We start from the raw sequence: 8,406 nt of genomic DNA, 5'->3' as shown, positions 1-8,406 counted from the left end.
TATATATATATATATATACATACATATATATATATGCACACACATATGAATAATGAACAAATACGAGCTTGACTAGAGGACAAAATGAAAATTCCTTCACGCATTTAGTCTTTGCAGGTTTTTATAAAATATTTAGACTGAAGCTATAATTACTCTGGTAGAAAAATGAGCCTTTAAAAAAGTATGTGAGTCTATTTTATATTACGCAGGATAAACCCCAGGAGGATACATTTTCTTAGTATGCCTTCTTCTCTCTCTAAAGAAACATTAAATGCTAAATTTAGCCAACACGCATCAGCTGACAAGCATCACAACTGAGTGGGAAATCAAGACAGTATAACTGTTGACAATCATATGCAGAAAAGAGAAAGAAAGATGTGTAATCATTTCAAAGCTGATGTAATTGTAACTCATCATTATTCACTTCCTCCATAGAGACATAAAGACACATACGTATTGACGGCCTGCATGGTACATCCACATATTTTCCCTTAGTGAAGGAATGACTCAATATTCCTTCAGTTCTTCTCTATCTCATTCCAGATTCTTTTTATAGTTTAAAGAAGGCTGCAGCCTCAACAGCTCACCGGTCTCAACGGGTACAACACATTTATTGTCTATTGTGTAATGTTTCTTGGAGAAAAGTGCATGTTGGCGACCTCAAAGGTCTACAGGAAGCACTTTTGAAATGGATGGTTTTTTTTTAAAGGAGAGGATAAAAAGAGATAAATGGATGGAAATCATTTAAACCTCAACCGGGTTGGCTGAGGGGCTACGTGACCAGAAGCAAAGACCACCCTCGCTATGAAAACCCGCATACTCATCCTATTCTGAGGACACTTTTCCACTTAAAGAATGGGATATTTAGTTTTAGAATTTTAATTGTGGCTATGGTCCTCACATTGCATTATTGTGAAATGCAAGGATGTAGATTGCATTGAATATTGTGGTAGGTGCATAAAATCTTCCTTGCTTCCTTTCAGCCTCTGTTATTGTTTAATGATGTGAATTTTGTTTTGTTAGGGATGATAATGTGAAAAAAAAAAAAAAAAAAAAAAACTAAATGAATTTAATTAAATATGTAAAATAATACATTACAATATTACAGCAGTAATAACAATAACATTTCACTGTTCAGGTCCACAATTAGTCAATAGTTTGATTAAAAAGCTTTAAACTCTACATACTTCTGCAGTTTGTTCCATTAAATAAATGTTGGATTTCTATAACACTCTCGCTTAAAAGAAGGCCTCTTGAAGCTTGGAGTCTCGTGGGAAGTCTGTAAACAACACTAATCATGTATTATTTAAAACTACCACTGGTGTTACAACTTCCACTAAAACTGCTGATAACGTTGAGAGAAGATTTATCTTTTGTGTGCTTATAGATGAAATGGCCTGATTCATTGGACCACAGTTACGTTTGGCCTCTTTTGGCTTTACTAAAAAGAAGACATGAGAATATGATCAGACTTATTCTCCAAGTTTCTATAAAAAAGTAGTAGATGCTTTTCTTTTACTCCTTCTAAACTTGTCCCAGTAAACTTCTGAGTTTCTTAAAACCCTCTGATTAAATCAGACTTCATCTTTGAGAAAAATGCTTAGTCACTGGTTTACAAAACCTGTTGGGTGAAAACCACTTTTTTACTAGACTATTTCACCAGTCTGGGCCAGTTCAAAACTTAACTTGTGACAAGTTGTGCTTGAAAGAGGGCTCCTTAAAGTCGCACTATGTAACTTTCCAACCTTAAAACTCTGCGTTCCTGACTTGTTAGATGGCCAGGTGCTTCCAGTACACCGCGTGATGTAGCTAAGAGCTCTGCTTTACACACCGCGCTATACGCTAACAAGCAGATATCAACACAACAGCCGTTTTGAATGTGCACTGTGGCTGATTCAGCAAAAAAATGTAAGAAGAGATTATCAGAGCGAGCGAAAAAGAGACAGAGCAAGATATAAGACAAGAGTCAGCATAGAACTGACTTTTACTGGCTGGAGAGAACTCAGAGTACAGGTAGGATGCAAGATGGAGGCCCAATTATCTGTCATGAAGGGGAGTGTCACTGAGAAAATCTGCCAAAGTTTCTAAGTTAACGTGTTAGCATGCTATATGGGCATGTGTGTCAATTTACAAACTATTCTTACATCCACTCCTTCCGCCTGTGGCCTGTTAAGCAATAGAACTGACAATGATGTCTTCTCCAATGTGAAAATGTTTATTTCACATGTACTTTAGGCGTGCTGTTTGTAGGGGTGGTGTTTTACAGCGTAAAGTAAGGCAAGATTTGTAAAAATGGTGCCGTTTTTCATTAGTTTTTAAGGTTATCATGTATACCTTTAACTATTATCATGCAAAAACTTAAGATACCTCATTGATAACAGAAAAAAAAAAAACAATAACTTTGAGCCCAATTGGAAGTTTAAAAGCTGTTAATTCAGAAGTGAACTTTGCATGGTCGTCACATTTAGTGGTATAACTTTTACATCCTCATCTTATATTTCAAACAGTCAAGACCAGGATCACCATCTCTGGACCACTTGGGCCAGTGTCCTGCAGGTTTTACATGTTTCCTTGCTGCAGCACACTTCTTCTTAAATAAATGGGTCCCAAACAACCCCTTTGGCCCCATCTTTGCTTTACAAGACAGAATTATGGAGCATTTTGAAGGATATGAACAAACCAGTGATATGACTGCTTCAGCTGGAGCACTTTTTGAGTAAGAATGCTGTTAAAAAATATACATTTTAGTACTGCCCCATGGGTGTAATAATTAACAATCCCATACAGTAAACCAATAAAAACAGAGAGAATTTTCACACTATATGTGGTTTTATGTGGTATGGCAGCATTTTTACAGAAAACTGACCCATGATAATCAAGGATTTCATATTCAACACATTGGCTTCAGGATATCTGTAACAATCTGCAAATACTTACATACAAAGATCGCACACAGTTCAGCCATTCACTAGCTGATCTATTTGTGTTTAAATTTTTGGTCGACTGAATCAAATGAAATGAAATACTGACATTATTGGGCATTTTTACAGTTAATGGAACCTACTCTACATTTGAGGAGTATTTATCCCAGAAAAATGGCTCTTTGATTCTTGAGAGACTGTAATCAGACATCGTTTACATGCACACAGGTCAAGAGTGAAGCTGAGAGGGGTGAAGAGGGGGTCACTAAAAGCTATTAGCTTCTGTTGGCTGAAATCAGTGCTGAGAACATAATCTTTTCAGCTAGAAGTGCATGCACAAATGGAGGTGTGAATTAAGTATGTTGGTCCATTATTGTGTATGTAAGGGATCATGGTTGGGCTACAAGAAAAGGTTAGAAAATGTGAAGCACTTCACATATTAGTAGGGTTTTTGACCTGCTAATGACATACTGGCTCTTTATTGGAATACCTTGTTTGTTTAGATCTCCCTTTGCTTGTCTACAGGTTGTTTGAAGAAAGCTGTCCTGAGGCTTTCTTCAGAGTTACACTGAAGTGTTTGTTATTACAAAAACAAGACTGAAGTTTGTATTTTAACCCAGCAGGGTTTGGATTGCATGCAGTGTGTCTATAAAAGATGTACAATCCTTTGTAGCAAATAATTTTATTTTCTTTTTGTTTTGATCTGTATTACACATTATTTGATAAGCATTTTGTTCCCAATTAAAGTTCTAATTGTGTGGACATATCAAAAGCATCAATTATACCCTGTTAGCTATAAGGGTTTGTGTTGTTTCTCAAATGCTGTTTTTGACTTTAGTACAACATTAAATAGAATTTTTTTTCATGAAGCCAGGTCCTGTACATAAATAGTTATTTGTGGCTGAGCTGCATGTAGAAAGCCTTGAAGTTTGTGAAAAGGTGTATGTGTGTCTTTGTTCATTTATTTATTTAACAAGGGAAAACATTGGATATTAATGAACATAAGAAAAACATGGAAATTTAAATGTGCAACAGAGTTAGCCAAATAGCTAGCTTTCATCTAGTGTCCCTTGGCAGGTCAAAAACAAAACTTTAACAATACATATATAACAACATAAAGCGTTAACATGCATATTTAACGTTCATGACGCTGGAGTGTTAGATTAACATAAAAAGAGTGCATATGTAAACATGCCCCACACGTGACAACGTGACTGACATTGCTTTTACAGTCTATTCAGATTGTATTATTTCCTCTCTGTCTTTAGTGTCTATTACTGTCCTGTGTTTCACCTGTAGTGCAGAGCTTTGCTTTTGGTCAACCATGTGCTTTTTTAAGTGCTATATAAATAAAAATGGTATCACATGGTAAGATATAGAACAGGAATAAGATTATGGGATAAGATTATGGGAATTGTTGTAACTATTACCTTCATGACAAGGTCTGAAACATGACTAAACACTAAAAGAAATAACCTTAGAAGTGCTCTTTATGCTGTTTACATGAGAAAGTAACTAATTATTGCATGTCACCAATTGAAAAAGTAATGCAGTAAGAAACTATTAAACAATAAAACCTGTTAACACTTCGGTGGAAGGAATACTTCTTGGAATTACTACAAAATGGGTTTCCAGACCTTAACAATACTGAAGCAGTGTGGGATCATCTAAAGGCAGCTAACATCCAAGGAAGAGCTTTGGAAAGTCCTTTAAGAAGTCTGGAGAACTATTCATGTGAAATGACAATAAAGCTGGTTTAAGAGGGTTCAGGCTATATTAAAGAAGAAAGATATTTATGTATATTTACAGACGCATCAGTAATTCTCAGCACATATTCTCTGTTTTTCTGGTAATGTATGAAGAATTAAGCGGTGGCTTAACTTTTGCACAATATTGTACATGTCATGTTGCTATGACGATTCATTTAAGCCTCACAAGAACACTAAGCTTGTGCAAAAAATGACAATGGAAGGAAAGAGATAAAAATATCACTATCACTCTTTTAGTGGAAAAGTTTTAGTGTGGTTACAGTGACAAGTTAGCAGATCTGTATGTGATGTTGGCTTGGAAAAAAAAAAGGGGGGGGGTGGACTCTAATATTGAGAAAGTCGTGATCGGTGTCACGAAAAGAAAGGATGACACGTAAGAGGCATCTGAAATACGTCAAATTAAGATGAAACCCCTACTTTTGCATGTCGATCCATAAACATGACTGCAGACAGATCAGACTTGTGTTGAAAGCAATTCCTAAAAGATAATAGGTCAGGAAGTGGTTTTCATGGAAGCGATGTCAAAACATTTAGTGTGCTGTCAGACTGATGGAAAAGAGTGCAGGTCTGGAAGGGCTGGAAGACCAAGAAAACAAAACAATGCACAATCAAGCCTCACAAACCTGATGTTCACAAGTAACAGAGGATAGAAACGGACAAATACAACTATTACTTAGAATTTTCTGTGTTTGTATCTTCTGTTATCTGTCATTTCTCTGGGCAAACACGAGGTTGGAAAAAAATAAAGACCCCCCCCCCCCCATGCATCCTGACTGTGCTTCCCAGCTTGTGGTTTACATAAATGGAAAATGTTATTTTTCCTGTGACGGCAGCTTTGTGAAGCAGTCTGCCTTGGATTGCCTCACACACAGAGGGAGGTACATGACGCACACACATATCTAATTAGAGCATCATTTCTAGTCTCCTCCAAACACAGATTGAAAAGCCTGTTACTTTGATTGACATGTGGGTTTAAACACTTCACTGAGATGATTAGTGTTCCCCCTACAAACCCCCTTTTGACCTTGAAAACTCAGACACACACACACATATACTCTGAAATGAAAAGCTCCACATGCAGCGTTTGTTCTTCTAAATATGTGTTACATCTGGTTGTAGCTCTTCTAAATGTGGCAATTTTCTTATTAAAACGATGTAAACAAACATGCTTGGAGTCTCCTCACTACCTTGTATCTGAGCAAAGCTGATACACATCTGCACCATCTCCCAACTGTCCACGCCAAATGTGTTTTCTACTTCGAAAACTTCCATGTCCAACTCATGCCTCTCTCTCTCTCTAGCACTGGCCTTCTGACCCTCAATCATTCTTTTTCTCACTCCAGTAATCATCCTGCAGTGCCATGCCTCACCTACACAGTGCTACTCGAGCTCTGCTGCTCTGCTTCTGTCAAAAACAGTTCTGGTAGTGGCAGAAATGCAGTCCAGCCTTGTTTTTCTCATAACGTGAGACATAACCATGTCAGTTAGTTACAGATCTGATACATACAGTGCAGACACTACTCACCAAAAGTTACAAATATTCAGATTTTGTGTAAAATGTACAGAAAAAAAAAGAGTTGATGCTACACTGATATATCATGAATGTAGGACATTTAACCTTCCTCTTGTTTCGGCACCAGCCTGTTTTTACCATGTAAATGAGTAAAAGAACCACAATAATATGTCTATGGCACCAAGGCTTTAGAGCCAAAACTGTCACCCAGCACACTGACAGCCTGCTCTTCTCACAATCATTTGAGCTTTAGAGGAATTTTTATTTTCCTGTATCCCTGCACAAAACAAACAAACAAACAAAAAAAATAAACAGAGCTGGGCATGCCCAAAATGAGAAGAACATTTTCAGTGAGAAAAGTTCTGGATAATATTTTAGGTGAAAATGAGCAAAAAAAGTGATACAGATGAGCGGCTTTCTAAGGAGGAAGGTGATGTAGAGCATCATCCAGAAGACACATCTGATGATGAAGTCACTGTTGGAAGTCAGGACCTCATGATGCACACGGCAGGTCAGCTGCTGCAAATATCATCAAAATGACCTCTGGAATCACAAGGTTTGTTATTACAAGCATCAGTAACATCTAGACGTGCTTTGGGCTGTTTATGCCAGGGTCAGTAAAAAGAGACATCATGGCTTTGAGAAACTGAAGGAAAAACAAATAAAAAATAAAAATAAAAAAGGCCTTTTTCTTGAATCAAAATGGACCTGTAAGACCATAGATGTTACTATAGTTAATAATATTAAAAAAAAGAAAAAAAACTGAACAAATTTATTTAACAAATGTGTTTTAATGCCCCTCAGTAATAGTCAGGTAACACAACAACCTTTTATTTATTTATTTAAATGGTTCTTGTGAGGTTCATTTTATAATAATTTTTATGGGGCATACTGACATAAAATGCCCCAGAAGCTCATAACAAAAACATTACAATCAATATTTCCATGATTAAAGAAGACTAACAAGGTAACCAAGAGTCTTACTCCAGCTTACCATCCCCTCTGCAGCAGGGTAAATTTGGACACAAACCACTTGACTTTTTTCCACTGCTAGACTAAATTTGCTCCAATCCTGTGCTCCCTAGCATTCTTTTACATATTTTTAGTACAGCTACATTGCTGTTTGGCTTCTTCAGAGTACCTGTGATCCTTAAATATGAGGGATCACCATTATCCCTTCAGGTTTGACTGAGTTTGACACTTCTTTATTCATGTCTAATAGTTTCAACAGTCTCTTTAGTTGTCTTGTTTGCTTAACGGTGACCAATCTTTTGACTTGTCTGGAGCAGAATATCTTCCTACGACCTTGAGAGAAAAAGCTACTAACTGCATCAGTTAGGGTTAAATGACTTCTTACGATTTAAAACCTTTGAACTATTGCAGTAGTTTTTCCAATGGAAGGCTCTTTCCTGTTTGTTTAGTTAAAACCAGGTTGTGACCTTTTGTTTTTCAGCCTGGCGAAGCATCTTCCTTTCATCAAGGCTGAATTTTCTAACTTTGATTACTTTGAGGGTGAAATTCAAAGATGCCAACACAAAGAAAAAGGATTTCCAGAAGCTTGAGTATGTGGCTCAATTTGCACATCAGATGGTGTGGAGCTACAAAAACATCCCATCAGCTGCATTGTGAAGCCTGGCTTTTCCACAGAAAGGTTCTCAGTTGTATTTTTCAAAGCAATAATATTCCCTCCTGCAGGTTTGTGATTTGAATAAAAGGATGTCAGAGTGAAAATGCACACATATATATATATATATATATATATATATATATATAAAAAAAAAAAAAACTGCCATTGTGGGTGGTGCTAATTCGGACAATGATGACACTGATAGCTTCACGCTGCTGCATAACTTTCAGAACGTGTCAAACTCTGACTCGTGACTCGTCTACAGAGTTCATTTATAGTGATATGCAAATCAAGTGTTGCGAGTATTGATCTGGAAAACGGGCAATGTCTGGTTTGGACGAGTGGATTAGACATCTTTGTGTGGTGACAAAGCTGACAAGAATGATTGATTGTGTTCTGCATGGCTCTGAAGCTGAGGGAAGCCACCCGCTCAGAATGCAGAGGACTCAGCGGATTAGTGAGTTCAGTATGCAGCTTTAAGAACTTCTTAACTTTGCCTGTTTCACCTAAAAATACGTCTGCTGCACCTGCTGTTGCCTATTAAAGACAAATACATCATTTCCTCCCTTCCATCTG

The 8,406-nt window shown here is 37.0% G+C and overlaps 1 protein-coding gene across 2 annotated transcripts in view; it reads right to left on the bottom strand.

Annotated features, from left to right (window-relative positions):
* LOC121632520 (zinc transporter ZIP11-like) overlaps window positions 1-8,406 on the bottom strand; it is a 210,756-nt gene that overhangs the window by 45,746 nt on the left and 156,604 nt on the right. The gene's annotated exons all lie outside the window — the stretch shown is intronic.

Source organism: Melanotaenia boesemani, chromosome 21, assembly GCF_017639745.1.
Source record: "Melanotaenia boesemani isolate fMelBoe1 chromosome 21, fMelBoe1.pri, whole genome shotgun sequence".
NCBI lineage: Eukaryota > Metazoa > Chordata > Actinopteri > Atheriniformes > Melanotaeniidae > Melanotaenia > Melanotaenia boesemani.
The sequence above is the reverse complement of the archived record's forward strand: the minus strand, read 5'-3'. Positions and strand labels throughout refer to the sequence as shown.